The sequence below is a fragment of the Lemur catta genome, unplaced genomic scaffold (assembly GCF_020740605.2).
Source record: "Lemur catta isolate mLemCat1 unplaced genomic scaffold, mLemCat1.pri scaffold_65_ctg1, whole genome shotgun sequence".
Classification (NCBI taxonomy): domain Eukaryota; kingdom Metazoa; phylum Chordata; class Mammalia; order Primates; family Lemuridae; genus Lemur; species Lemur catta.
Window position 1 is genome coordinate 1,209,575 of NW_025423864.1, and position 14,367 is coordinate 1,223,941.

A 14,367-nucleotide genomic window follows, 5' to 3' on the forward strand; every position below is an offset into this window, starting at 1 on the left:
ACCAATGGTAGTCCTCACAGTGTGGTTACACTGACAACTCGAAGGAGACCCAGTGAGCCTTTAAATGGTCAGGTCCTCTTAAGTCCGGTTATTCATACCTATTCCCAAAGTGAATTGGATCCGAATCTCACCTTTCTTAAGATGTGACACAATTATCTGCTTCACATTACCACACGTACCTGGGATACCTGTTCTAGAGAAGTAAGATGGGGAGGGCAAGGAACATTGAGTTTTCAAGTATTGGAGCAGTCTGTTAGAGCCAACATTGTCTACAAAGACGGAAAGTCAAGTATGACCATTGCAGCTATTAGACTTGTGATGTTACTTTTGCAACTGGGTGAGAATCATAAAACATGTCATTGGTGCCACCAAAGGAGGGAGGTCCTAATAATTCTGTGCTCAGTGGCACACATATGTCCAGAGAAGAGGACTGCATTGTCTCAGAGACATTGGTTTCAGCACATTGCTGTGGAGCCTCTGCAATGTCTCAGGAGACAACGGGTGCCCAGGGTAACTGGCTTCTTTCCTCTGCTGATCTGGACACAGCGTAATCACACAACTTCAGTGTGCAGAGCAAACAGAAAAATGATTCCACAGCTTTGAGGTCTTTTTGCTATTCATAGGAAACATAACCTGATTACATCTTATGACCATTGTTCCCAAGTCAATTCATCTGGAGAAGGAACTTTCTGCAGAAACAAAGGTGGCATACAATTTGCCAAACTTTCACAGAGAAAGCTCTTTTGGTTCCTGACTACTTCAGGATGCCATCTGTACAGGTGTCTCATCACACAGCTTCTTCCCACATCACTCTTCTTTCCCAGACTGATGACACAACTGCAGTATCTGCACGCTGCCTTGAGACTGGCAATGAAAAGTGATTCCAACCTTCTGATTTCATTCTTTTCATGACCTTTTTATTCTTCTGGAAGACATCACCACACTCAAACATTCCAGGCCTCAACCCGTGGGACTGATGCTTCTCAGGAAAGGACATCACGGCCTCCCCAACGTCACTGGAGGATGACAACACCAACACAGCTTCCATCAGCACATCGCCAGGGTTCAAATGCAATGGCAGGTCCTCAGTCAGCCGATCAGGGGAGGAGGAAGCTGAAGGGGACTCTTTGACCAGTTTTCCTGAAGATGACTACATAGACCTTAGATCCACCTCTGGAGACAGTAGAGAAGGTATCTGGCTTGGGTGGATGGAGTACAGAGGCAGGATGCCCGGGTCCACATTCTCCTGCAGCACAGCGGAGCGCTGTGCTCTCTGCGTGTGTCTGATGAGACAGCTGGTGCCCAGATCCTTCCCATCCTTTCCTCTGCTGAACTCATTCGTGCAGTGAACACAGAGAGCTTCAGAATTATCTGGAGGCCATATGCAGAAGTGGTACCAGACAGGAGATCTTCTGGACCCAGCTGTGGCCTTTGGAAGGGGAAAGTTTTTGCTACTATGTTTCCTGTGGTTTCATCATGCTGGAGAGTCAGGAATATTGGAGATGACGCCCCCAGAGCTTCTTCTCTTCTCTGCTTCTAAGAGATGGACACGGAAAAGGAGATTTCTTCAGAAGAAAACACAGATTCCTCTGTTATTTGATGACACGATGGGATCTTAGATACCATCTTTTGGACAAGTTTGATGGGTGAGATTATGGTGCTCGTGTCTCCTCCATCTGTAGGCTGTAGTGGAAACAGGAGTGAAGGAGAAGAAATTAAGGACAGAGCAGATACACTTCCATTTTCTCGAATGAGCACGGTGGTGTGTGCTGACCTTCTCATGAGACAGCTTGTACTTAAGTCTTTTTCATTTTTACCTGTAATAAATTCTTTCACATGATACATACATATTGCTTTGGTACTATTCTGAAAACAGAGTTGCCAAGCTGGAGGTTTCTTATGGAAGACTATGTTTTGGCTGCAAAGGTGGCTCTGAGTTGCAGCTTTCACTGCCATGCTACACAGTGTTTACTACTGTACTGACAGAACTAAGACCCATAATTGTCATCCTTCCAGCTTGTTTCTCTGATTTCTGTTTCATCACCAGTTTGTTTCGCATCCTCTTCCCTTACTTTTAACATCCACTCTTTCCCAACTGTGTAAGAATTTGATCACCACCATCTTCTTCTATTTTACAATTTATTTTATCAAAAACAAAAGCACTATTCCCGTTTGGGACAGGATTTCAGGTGAGTTTCCATGATTGACTATAACTATTCTGGCTATTTCATCATGTTAATATCTTAGGTTAATCAAAAATAGATTCAAATGCTTATTTGTGCCCCCACAAATGTAGGTTTTACCTTCCCTTTTTCATAAGTCAGTCTTTCAGGATGTTTCTATCAATGGCCAATCATAACATTACTGAAAATTATAATGTCCAACTCATATAAGCATATCATCTTAGAGCATAAATCACTGACTCCCAGGAGCTGTACTATTAAAAATATTTCATGGTGGCATAGACAGAAACATACGCAGTGGAGACTTACTTCTTGTTTAACGACAGGGTCCCTGCCATCCTGATAGCATACACATCTTCCTTTTGCATCACACCTCATTGGCTTCCTAACCCCATCTGAACACGGCCCTGGCTGGTCTCTTCCTGGAAACAGCACGGAAAGTGACAGGGTCTGGAAGAGGCCCTGGAGTTGGGCTATGCCAACTTTGGGTCACCCGAAGAGGCCTCTCTATCTGTGGAGCCACTGCTGCCAAGCTGCACTGCGCTGCTAGCAGGCCAGCCCCCACACTCATCTTCTCAGCGCCCTATGGGGCTATAGTTCCAGAATTCACATTTGGAAGAGATAAAAGAAACAGAAATCAGTAGGAGAAAACACTCATCTTGACTGGTCTTGATATAAATTCGTGATCCCCAACTTCCAGTTAGGCCTCAATAACATTTCCCATTTCCACTCATTCTTCTAGTCCTCCGTGACTCTGTACCTCCTCCACAAACCACTAAGACCTCCTTTTCCATACATACTCTCAGCTGATAACTTGAACCTGACTTCACTATCAGTGAATTTCCACAAACCTCCACCTGCCAACTTACCATCACCTCCACTTTAAAAACTTTGCTGAAGCTCCAGAATCTGAATCCCGTATCAACAGGGCAGATGTAGGGGGCAGCCTACCCCCGCAGAAGCTGCTAACTGTAGGCACCTGGGTGAGAGCACAAGGGCCAACAGATCTAAGGATGAGAGCAGGAGGAGCCAGGGCTGGGGCTGGGTGGGAGACGCAGGTGGACACATCACCAGATGCTTCTGCTGCTGACTTTGGGGGCGACTGCCTCTCTGCCATACTGCCTGGAACCTGGCAGCTTGTGAAGGGTGGGTGACACCAGGAGCACTGTGCAGGGCGTGGCTGGCGACCATGGCGCCCTTACACCCTTCTCCTGTCCTTGCCCCATGGGCCCTCACAGAACAGTCTCCCTCTTCCTCTGCACTTTCAATGCCAGCAGCAGCACAAGCCTAGGATATCCGCCACTCACCATCATTCACATTGTATTGCAGAGCCACCCCTGGGAGCAGAAACCTAAGCCCACCCAGCATGAAACCACAGTGGAGAACGTGGTGGTGCTAAAGGGCATCACCTAACACTGGCCCCTGTAGTACAGAGGCTAAGCTTCACCTGATGCCCTCACACCCACTCTGCAAAATCCACCGGAAACCAACCGACAACTTAGGCCCACCGATGGGCGGCTCTGGGGAACATCACCCCGATCTATCTCCCTGCTGTACTTACACCCAGCAGCTACACAAACCGCTATGGGGAGGAGAAGCAGAACCTGGACACAGTGTCCCCCCCCTACACACACACTCGGTGCCCCTTCCCACTCACGTGCCCATTCCCGGTCTACAAGGCCTCTGAGTACCGAGGACCAAATCCCTCCCACGTGCCAACTGAGTCCTTGCTTACCTGCCTCTCATGACAGGATGCTCACCAGCAAGTCCCTCTCAAGTCCTAGGTCGGTCCTTCCTTGGGTGTTGCTCACTGTAGGATGCTCTCTTCCCAGGAGATTCAAAGGCGGTTCTGGCCACAAAGCCCTCACCAATGGAAATCTCTCGGCCAGAGCAAAATGAAAAACTAACAGACTCCTCAGCAAGCTCTCAAGAGCCAAAGAAAAAAGAAACAGCTTCAACCCATGGCAGACAATTTATAGCCTCGTATATTCAAATGAGGTATTGTAAAATACCCATTCTGATTGGATGTCATTATCCAATCACAATTGGTCTGTGAATTTCTCTTTTCAAAGGGCCTCTTCTAGAATACTCGTTGTGATTGGATTGCACTATCCAATCAGAATTTGACAGTTTTTATCATCCAACCAGAATGTACATTCCAGAAAGCCTTATTGGAATATGAAAGCCTATAAATGGCCTGCCGAGGCCAAAATAAGGCTTGTGATAGCGCTTCAGTCTCCGTGGCGGAGAGTGAGCCTGGAAATGGACCTGGCCCCCAGTGGTAGACCTCTTTTCGCCTTGGATTCCCAGGTAAGGAGAGGAAGAGGGGAATGCTGGGGACGTGCTGGCTCGCAGTAGGGATGGAAAGCCTTTCAGGAGCCCCTCGCTCCTTGTCTTGAGCTGTCCTCCTCCCGCAGCACTGCCTCTGCCTTCCGAGTTAGGTGTAGTTGGGTTCCCTCACCTCTGGCCCTTCTTAGGTTTCCTGTTTTCTTCTCTTTTCTCCAGCCACTGTGGGTTTTCTCTTCTTGCACATCGCGGCAATTTCTCTCTCCCTAGGGGACTAGCTCCAGAAGTCCTTACTCATCCGGCTCCCTGAGGAACCTGCGGCTTCCACTGTGTCTCTATTCTATTCTGTCCTCTTGCTCACAACTCAATCTCTCCACCTTTGTGGGTGGTTTTCATTTTCCCTCTTACCTGGTCCGCCCCACCATTACCTCTTGGGTTGTCAAAAACCTCCTGGTGTCTCCCTTTCCTTGCTCTTTCTGGGCCAATATTTACTTTTTCATTTTTAATTTGAGATAATGAAAATTAAGGTTACAAGATTAAGGTTTAGAAGCTTAAATTTTCTTCCTAGATGTAAAAAGACGAAGACTTTTGGATGTTTATTTTATCCCCTGTGTAAACTTAGTCAAACACATTGTACTGTGGAATGAGATTTAAAAGCGCAATCCCAAAGCCTAAAAATAGGGGACAGTAATGGAAATTTTGGCAGTCTTTTTACCTATTGGGCAATGATACAAGACCTGATTCTTTGAGAGTAATTTTAGTTTGAGGATAATTCTAAGAAAGCTTTACCGATTAGCCTTTTTAGGAAGGCAGGAAACTGCAGCCAATCAACTCCCTGCAGCTGGGAGAGGGAAAGGGGCTGCCACAGCCAAACCCCACAGGAACCAGGCCCTGAGGGGAGGCTGCCCCAAGGCAGGGCGGGGAGGGGGCTAGATGCCTGGAGACGCGTCCCCATTCTCCTGGAGAGGCTGAGCGCATCCCGTCTGTTGCCCCGTGCGCCCGGAAAGGGTCCTCAGGGAAGCTTGGGGTTTGGGCGTGAAGGCAGGCAGGCTCCCGCGCTGGGCAAAAGGCAACGGGCTGGGGGCTCCTTGGTTCCCAGGGTCTCCCTGGATCTGTCCAAGTCCAGGAGACACAAGCTGCCACAGACTTGAGGAGGAGGCAGCCTCCCGCTGGGAGCCAACTTTGTGCGCGGCGGCCGGGGTCAGGGATGGGGTCAGGGTACACGTTACATGGACACCGGAACGCGGTCAGCGCCAGCAGGAGCCCGAGCGGCGGCGCCCGGCCCAGGGGCAACACAGTCCTTGGCGCGCGGGTGGCGCGGGGCTGGTCCTCTCGCGCGCCCGGCCCGGCCCGCGGCTCCCGGGAGCAGCCCCGGCGGCTACGCCCGGGCGCCCGGCCCGACTCGCTCCCGGCGCGCCGCTCCTCCCCAGACGCCGGCGCCGGCTCTGCGGGCGCTTCCTCCGCTGCGCCTCTGTGTGCTCTCCTGGGCTCGGCCATGCGCGGGTGGGGAGCCGGGGGCCGCCGGAGCCCCGCGCCCCGCGCCCTCGCCCGCCGCCCTGCGCTTGGCCCGAGTTGCGCGGCCGCCGCTGCCGCCGCCGCCGCCGCGGCTCCTGCGCCCCAGAGCCGGTCCCATCCCAGTCGCGCTGCCGCCGCCTCAGCCAGCCCCGCTGCCGGCCCCCTCTCCAGCCAGCCAGAGTGAAAATTAAATTCTTTACTACAGAAATATATACAAAAACGAATTGTAAATACTAAGAAATTTTATTATGGATATACTCTGAACTAAAACCTCTGTTATATACATATACATAGATTTATTTCTTCATGTGCCTTATCATACAATTTTCCGTTTTCTGTTATGGTTTAAGTACATACTTGATGGAGTGGTCCTGTCTCTTTTTGTTTGTTTCTTCTTCCTCCTCCACCTTTTAAAAATGATTTACCCCAGCCTAACGTTTTCCTTGCAGAATACTTTTCCTCAGTTGTCTATCCTTTCAGTGCCTCTGTCTTCATTGTTATCGTATTTAGTTAAAGCTTTCTATTGAGTAGCTCTTTGTGGCTTTCATTCAACAATCATTGCTTCATAAGGTTTATTTTTATTTTTTTCTCTTTCTTTCTTTCTTTCTTTCTTTTTTTTTTTTTTGAAACAGAGTCTCGCTCTGTTGCCCAGGCTAGAGTGCCATGGTGTCAGCCTAGCTCACAGCAACCTCAAGCTCCTGGGCTCATGTGATACTTCTGCCTCAGCCTCCCAAGTAGCTGGGACTACAGGCATGCACCACCATGCCTGCCTAATTTTTTTGTATATATTTTAGTTGTTTGGCTAATTTCTTTCTATTTTTAGTAGAGATGGGATCTCGATGTTGCTCAAGATGGTCTTGAACTCCTGAGCTCAAACGATCCACCCACCTCAGCCTCCCAGAGTGCTAGGATTACAGGCGTGAGCCACTGCGCTCGGTCTTTTTCTCTTTCTTGAGAGAACCTGAATTATACAGTACTTTATCTTTAGCATTTTGAGAAACATAATAGAAGTGGTTTATACTATTAGCAAAGCCAACCCATTAAAATAAATTATTACTAAAAACTGAACTGTAACATTTTCCCCAGCAAGAGATAGTTCGTCCAAATGTGAATGATACAAACACATATCACAATATAACTCAAAATTGATTAACTATCTTAACGATAGTTACTTTAACAATCCTCTAAGCTGACTAGGTACATTTTTGCCCCAGGCTATTTTGGTTAAGAATATAATCCAATGGATATTACAGTATTTGTAGAATAATCAAGTATGGGTAAAGGGAGTAAAATTTTGAGGACATTTGTATCATCTTTTCATAATGTTCACCCCGTGAGAACATGTAGATTAGTAAATGACAGAATTGAGGGTTGAATCTGCATCTGATTGACTCCAAATCCTCTTTTCTTTGTGTTAGATCATATAGTAATGGTCAATGTTATAATTATTTTACCAGTTTGATACTTTTTATTCTTAAAGGTATTGTTTTTTGTTCTAGGATGTTCCATAATGAAGCTTAACAAACTTAATTACTGCTTCTCAGAGATCCAGGAAAAACTGTAAGCTATTTGAAGATAACCTATTCTTGTGTTATTCACTGATTGTTCATTACAAATATTTTGATATATTGTTTACTTTCTTTTTACTATAGTAGAAGCAAAATATTATACTGTGAGAACAGATAATGGAATCGTGTTTGAGGACAAGGTTTGTGATCATGCAAATGAAGATGTGTTTGAATCCTTTCCTATGTCAGCCAAAGTCCAGGGCTTTTCACATCCTTCATTTCAATCACCTGAGGCTCCTCTGAAACCTTCCTTTCGGTCATTGGAAAACTGTGGCCTTACAAAGGCAAATTACAATTTAAAAATTTTTCTATATATTTTTTAATATACCACTCACCCATCCTCATGATGCAGACAAAAATGGTGTAAAGAAATGGACCTCCTCAAGGCCATAATAGAAAACAAATGTAATAACAGAAGGAAGGATGTACAGGATTGAGATTTGTAAAAAGTTGAGCAGAGTAAATCATTCTTAGGTTAGAAATTGTGGAAGGAAAGAATTAGAAAGCAACCCAAAAGAATAGCTCAAAAAATACGGAAATGAGGAGGGGGATGAAGGAGAAGAATTCATTGAGGAAAGGTGAGATGAATACAAAGTTTGAATAAGAGTCAAAATGACAGAAATTATTATGAAAAGACAACAGAAATGAGTTAAATGAGAGCAGGAACTCTTCTATATGTTAGAAATTATTTTCATGCAAATTAAGAAAAGAAAGGCAATGAAAAAGAAGCTCAATTTCTTTTCAATGACTTCTAGATGGTTTTATGAAAAAAGAAAAGTTAAAGGTGAGTATAATGAAAATTAATATATTGTACATTTAAAAATAGCTGCAAGAGAATAATTGAAATGATTCTGCCATAAAGAAAAGATAAATATTTAACATGACACATATCCCAATTACGCTAAGATTGTGTGAATGTATCAAACCATATGTCCCTTCAAATACTTACATCTTTTATATATCAATGAAAAACAATTTTAAAGGGAAAAATCATTTAAAAAAAAATTACTGAAGTAATATCTTATATTTAATCAAGTAAAACCTGTGTTTCCAGATAATGCAAAATGAAATATATTTTAGGCCTTATCTGATTTTTATGAATTATTAATTTTTTACTCTTTTATTTCTTCTTTAAGGTTTCTAACATGTCTTTTGTATATCCATAACTTAACTAATTTATCTTGCTGTGTGATACAGTCTTTACAGCCATTTTAGATCTGTTTGAGAATAGAGAGAAAGGAATAAGCATTGTATTTGATCTTTTTATTAATCAAAATTAAAATTCCTGGTTATATGAAGGAGGTTCTTAATCTGTATCCATGAAATAAGAACTAACCCTCTTGAAAAAATAAAGGTAACAATTATTTATTTCTGGAGGTATTCTGATTTATCTTGTGGCAATAATTTCTCCATATAATGGACACACCTATGTATACATCACATGAATGCAATCGTAATTGATCATTGTTCTCTAGAATAACCTACTTATTATCATAGAATTATAAAGAAGGGGCACCTGCCAACAGAGTATACACAGTCATCTCTGGAAGATGATTTTTTACCTTGAAAAATATCTCCAGTATTGGGGACATTTTATATTATTCTCAGGAAGCTTTATCAAGTTCAGTATTGATAGTTGTTATATTTTGCACATAAATGTGTGTTCATCTGTAAAACTCAGAAATCCTGTAGACTTGATTTTGTAGTCCTCTCTCCACTCCTCATGTGAATATTGGGGCCTGATTGACAATTGTAGATTGTTTGAAGATTCTTAAATCTTCAATTTGGGTAATCATATCTTTATTTATAATAGATGATATCCCCAATTTTTAACTACGTTGTTATATAATGTAAATACGAAATTAGAGCTATGAGTGTGTTGCTTACGTGGGAGTAAGAAAACCATGTGAAACTTAGTGGAGGATTTTATGTTTCTTTCTTACATGATGGTAGTACTTAGAAGTACCTCATAATTCTGCATCACATAAGCATTTCTCCTCTACAGTTTAAAATTTTAAGATTAATTTTAAAAATAATCTTGCAGCATCTTAAATTGGCATCTTAGAATTAAATTTTTTATTCAATTTAAAAGTGCATATTACGATAATCAAGAAATAAATATTTTCTTATATTAATGCTATTGTATCTCATATCATTCAAATATTAAAAGGTATAACTGAAAAATTGAATCATATTTCTTCCTCCTCCTGTTTTCATTTTCAAAATTTCAGAGTTCTGTGTGGTTTTCATTATTTAATTCTACCCAGTTTACTATATTTAAGTACATTTTACAAGTACTCATCCTTTTTCTCACACTGCCCTGTCTAAAAACCCTTCATGTCTTTTTCCAACACTTTGTCTTTCATAATATGGCCATATATCTTTGCAGCATGTCCTATGCTTCTCAGGTAGACCTCACTGCTCTCTTCTTTGTACTCTTACTGTCCTTTATTTACTTTAATGGTAGAAACAGTGAATTATTCTTTTCTTTCTTTCATTTATCTGATTTCATATATCTCATACATTTCTTGCATCTCAACCTCCTCAGCGTCTCCCAGAATAGTGCCTATGATTTGACAGACACAGTAAATGTTTATTGTCTTACTGACTGACTGAGCAAGTGAGTGAGTGAGCGAATAATAAGTGCAATGTTTTCTGAAGTTGGGATTCTTTTTTTAATAGGATGAAGCAACGAAGCCAGTATCTGGACAAAAGGAAAATGGTATTGGTATTATTGAAAATGCTGCAAGAGAGCAAAAAAATATTGTCAATTTCATATGTGTGCACACAAATAACAGAAGTGGTGAGTTAGTGAATACCTCTGACAATATTTGATCCTTAAATGCCATCATGAAAAAAACATTGAAAGTATGTAGACCCAAGTATATTATTCATTTCTTTTAAATATTTTTCTTTTGCTGTCTTTTTTTTTTCTTTTTTTGTTTTTGTTTTTTGTTTTTTTGTTTTATGTTTACTTCAGCTTATTATGGGGGTACAAAAGCTCAGGTTATATGTATTGCCCATGTCCCACCCATCTCCCTGAGTCAGAGCCTCAAGCGTGTCCATTCCCCAGATAGTGCGCCTGGCACTCACCATGTAGTCATACATCCATCCCCTCCCTAAAACTGGTTCAACCTTGAAATTATTTTTGCTATTAATTTTCTTTTATTGAAATAAAAATGAATGGTGATAGACTTGTATATGAATTTAAAATTTACATTAAAAATGTTCTCATGAACGTATCTGTGAATAACATGTTTTAGACAAGATCTCTGCATTGGGAACTGGACAAAATGAAGACGCAGAATCACCTCAGGATTTGGAGGTACTGCCTATTGTTGTTATTATTTTAAAGTATAAGTATCAAATGATATTAAAACCTAAAAGGAGATGTTTTGACTTTACATTCTCACCTCTGCATATGCCCATAAGAAATTATTTTCTTATATTTTCAGCTCATAATTAAAAAAGTGATTATTATTACATAGTACAACTCTGCTCATTTGTGGGATTTATTTAAGAAGCTACTATAGTGTAGTGCAAAAAAGTAAGGCTTAGAACAGGAATCAGTTTGGGTTCCAATGTTATGTTTATCTACAATCTAAAGAATTATTCAAGGTCAACCTGTGGTCACATGAATCATTAGATGTGTAAAAGTCCTAATGATATTCAGAGAGAAATCATCTGGACTATTGCGTTTTCCAACTTGGAACATAAAAAGATAATATCCATAACTTGATGGTGTTAGTGTAATTGGGTTGTCAGGTATAGATCTGCAAGCAACATTTCAGGAGAAGAAAAGGTATGGGAACAGTAAATATGTAGGACTGTAGTAACAATTTGGTTTAGTGCTGTTTTAGAAAGTAGAATTCCTTTTTTATAATAGAACACATTGGATATTTTTGTGGCATCCATGTTTGTACTAGTGTAAGTATAAAATAATGACACTGTACATTAAGGTGACAACTGTGGAAAGAGCTGGGAAGGGTCTGATGATAGAAGAGCTGCTGCACAGTGGCATCAGCACTGAGTGGAAGACATGTTAGTGTCCTGGTACTGTCACTTACTAGCCATGGAATCTTGAAAGTAATGATTTATTCTATTCAGATATCAGGGACCTTCTTCGAAAACATGGTACTGACATCTATTCCTTAAGAATGTGTAATGAACCAATATGGTAAGAAATGTGAAACATTTTGTAAACTAGAGGGTGTTTATACCAATGGAGGACCAAATGATTACACTGATATTCACTGACTTAATAAAGCTTGCAAGTACTTTTTGCAAAACAGAAGGCAGTAGTGCTAAGAAAAGAATGGAAGTTATAACAGGCATATGGATTCCTAATTTGGGTTATGTTAAGTTTGGGCAGACTATTACTAGAGATGTCCTATAGGAATATAGTGATTTGATGCTTGAGACCCTCCTGATGGGATTTTAAATGTTTCGCCATTGATTAAATGTCTGTTATTAAGTACCAACTACATACTGAGCAGTAAGACATTGAAAATACAAGATGAGGGAATATGCTGTAGGAGTAGGAACAGAAAGACAAGTAAACAACAAAGACATATAGGTCACTATAAGTTCTGCATATAAATAAAACAGAAACGGTTTGTTTAGAAAATATTGAGGTAATTTGTAGTTAGGATGGGGATGGAAATGGAAGTACCTAAAATATGGTAAGAACCATATTTTATTAAAAGAAAGTCATTTAACAGACTGTTTATTTAAAAACATGTGCACTGATAATATTCTAAAATCCAAAAAATATCATCCAGCAACAAGAAGCAGGCATATGCAATGGAGGGTGGTCAACTAAAATAATTCTTCAGAAAAAGGAAGAGCAGAGTGTTAGAAAGGTGGGACAAATAGAAAGTGAGCTTCCAATAACAGTGTGTGTCAGAGAAATATAGTAGATATTTCTCACTCTTCTTATCTCCCTCACTGTTGGGAAGGTATGAAGGATTGAGGCACCCGAACCTGTAGAACTACATTTTCTGTCCTACAGAGGAATGGAAGCATATATAGTCAGCGATGCATGTGTATAATTCAGTGTGGTAAGAAATGGTGTTACTTCATAGGATAGAATTATACAGCTCAAAATAAAAGCATTGGAAAGAAGAAGAGAGTAGGGTCAGTTATAGAGAGATCAGGGAAGATAGAGGCTGATAAACAGCACATTCGAAACATTATGACTTGTAATGCAGTTTCAGTTTGGGTGACATGATAGGGAGGAACTTGAGGCTAGATTCCAAAAGGGTCAGTTCAGGTAGAGGAAGGTGGAAGCACACTCAGTGTAGACCAGAGCATCTCAAACTTTCATCAGTCAGCTGGGGACCTTGTTAAAAATGCACACTCTGAGTCAGCAGGTCTGGGATTCTGCATTTCTAATAAGTTCTGAGCTAATGCTGGTGCTGGTAGTCCTGGGGTATAGACCTCCTTTTGGAGAAATCTGGAAGAGGAGCCATTGGATAACAGTTTAAGACATTACAGGATCAGGGAAAACATTATATATTTATTTATTTTTTATGTCTGAGCATGTTTGTAGCCAGAAGGGAAGGAGCCACGTGATGAGGAAGGAGAAATTAGAGATGTAAGATACTACTGCTAAATAAAGAGGAAAGATGTGGTGGGAATAATACATCAAAAAATGTAGAAGGGGTAGAATAAGGACCACAGATCTTGAGATGACTGTTGTGAAGGAAGAAGGATTGTGAGGGGGTAAGGGCGGAGTAAAGAAAGAAGTTAGGAAGGTGATTTTGGAGATGATGAGGAAACTTGGGAGGAACATGACTTCAGTATGTTCACACTCAAACAGAGGCTTAGATTATTGCTGCTCTAAAAGTTACTAGAAGCAGGAGGGAGTGAACAATAGTAACTTACTTTTCCTGCCCATAGCTGTCAGCCATCAAATATACATGTTGTGTTAATATTAGTTAATCAAATGAGATTAATTTGAATATAGAAGCATCAGCTGCTTTTTTAACATAGCTGAATTTTTGTTTAGGTAATTATTTCATAAAAGTCTTTTAAAGACTACATGGTAACCAAACTAATTTTAGAAAGAAAGCAAATTATAGAGTTCATTCCTTAAATTCTAAAATTGTTATTTCAATATTGAAAACTTATGCATTTTTTCTTAGATGTGTTGTTGTGGCTTCTTGCATGAATATATCAAGAAAGTTTAAGGTGACTAACCCAGAGGATACAAGACATGTAGGCATACCAATAGCCCATATAACTAATGCAAAAAATGAATATTTTCATTAAGTAGCATTCTACAAATGAATCCAAGCTGATCAAAATACTTGTTCTGATGAGAGATGAATTATACTGTCAACTGAAATGCATTGCAACTGCATACTTCCTAAAGTCAGGAGGGAAGAAGCAGCCCCCGCCCCACAATAACGGGGAGGACGATGTGCTGAAATATCACATGTGAGGATGAAAGCGCCACTAAAAGAATCCTCGAAGGTGCCAGACAGACCACAAGCTAAAGGGCAGTTCCTGGGTCCCCAGCCACCTGCCCTGTAAATCCTGCTCATGGTTGCAGCCTCTGTCAGGTTCCACCTGTGTCTGCCGCTTGAGCACGGTGACCAGCAGAGGGCAGCCGTCACCCACAGATGACCAGCCCTCCCCAGGCACCTTCTGTTCCTGCCTCGCTGTGTGGGCAGCAGGTTATGAAGGTGGCCCCTGGGGTTGGCACAGGGTCTGCCTTGAAGGAAGGAGCTTTGCAACTACACACTCCCCGAGCGCGGCACCGGCTTCTGCAGAGCCCCCCTCCCTTGCTCTCTCCTCGCTGCTCTGGGCCG

The 14,367-nt window shown here is 41.6% G+C and overlaps 1 long non-coding RNA gene across 1 annotated transcript; it reads right to left on the reverse strand.

The window, feature by feature from the left end:
- Positions 1 to 1,639: 1,639 nt before the first annotated feature.
- On the reverse strand, positions 1,640 to 3,426 carry LOC123629967. The gene is made up of 3 exons (XR_006732471.1): positions 3,053 to 3,426; positions 2,493 to 2,605; positions 1,640 to 1,683 (listed from the first exon to the last, which is right to left on the reverse strand). It is a non-coding gene; the product is annotated as an uncharacterized LOC123629967 (long non-coding RNA).
- Positions 3,427 to 14,367: the final 10,941 nt, after the last annotated feature.